The sequence below is a fragment of the Gorilla gorilla genome, chromosome 17, assembly GCF_029281585.2.
Source record: "Gorilla gorilla gorilla isolate KB3781 chromosome 17, NHGRI_mGorGor1-v2.1_pri, whole genome shotgun sequence".
Classification (NCBI taxonomy): Eukaryota; Metazoa; Chordata; class Mammalia; order Primates; family Hominidae; genus Gorilla; species Gorilla gorilla.
In genome coordinates this window covers 94,433,258-94,433,819 of record NC_073241.2, presented here as the reverse complement: position 1 = coordinate 94,433,819, position 562 = coordinate 94,433,258, and positions in this window count along the sequence as shown.

Genomic DNA, 562 nt, shown 5'->3' with positions numbered 1-562 from the left:
CCCAGTCTAGGGTAATTTGTTATAAACCTTAACTGCCTAAAACCAACATAGTAATCAGACTGAGAGAATATCCTTCTGGAGAAAGAACATGTAATAGAAGAGTTTGAGCTCTGACCTTAAGCAGAAAATATATTTTGAAGGTATCTGCTCCTAAAATAGGAAGAACCAGTTATGATGAATCAGCAGTCTCTGTAGTTGTCTATTATATAATAAACTCACTACTCTATATTTGCTGACTCTAATTTCCACTTGTGAATTCTTACACCTTTTTTTCCCTGAAAGATCCAGTGAGTGTCTTCTGTGCATAAGAAGCCTTGTCCACTGATCATGAGCTATTTAATAGTGTCTACTTCTACCTCAAGCCACATCCTCCCACCCCCAAATGATGAATACTAATAACTCTCTTTTCAAAAGCTTCAATCTGTCCACTTTAACTGTCATTCCAGCTGATCCACGTCCCACTAAAAACTCCATTGTCACTGTTTAATACCACTATCTTGTTTGTATTTTACTGAGTTCAAAATCTTGTATTCTATCAAAAAGACTCAAAGAAGTTCTCTCA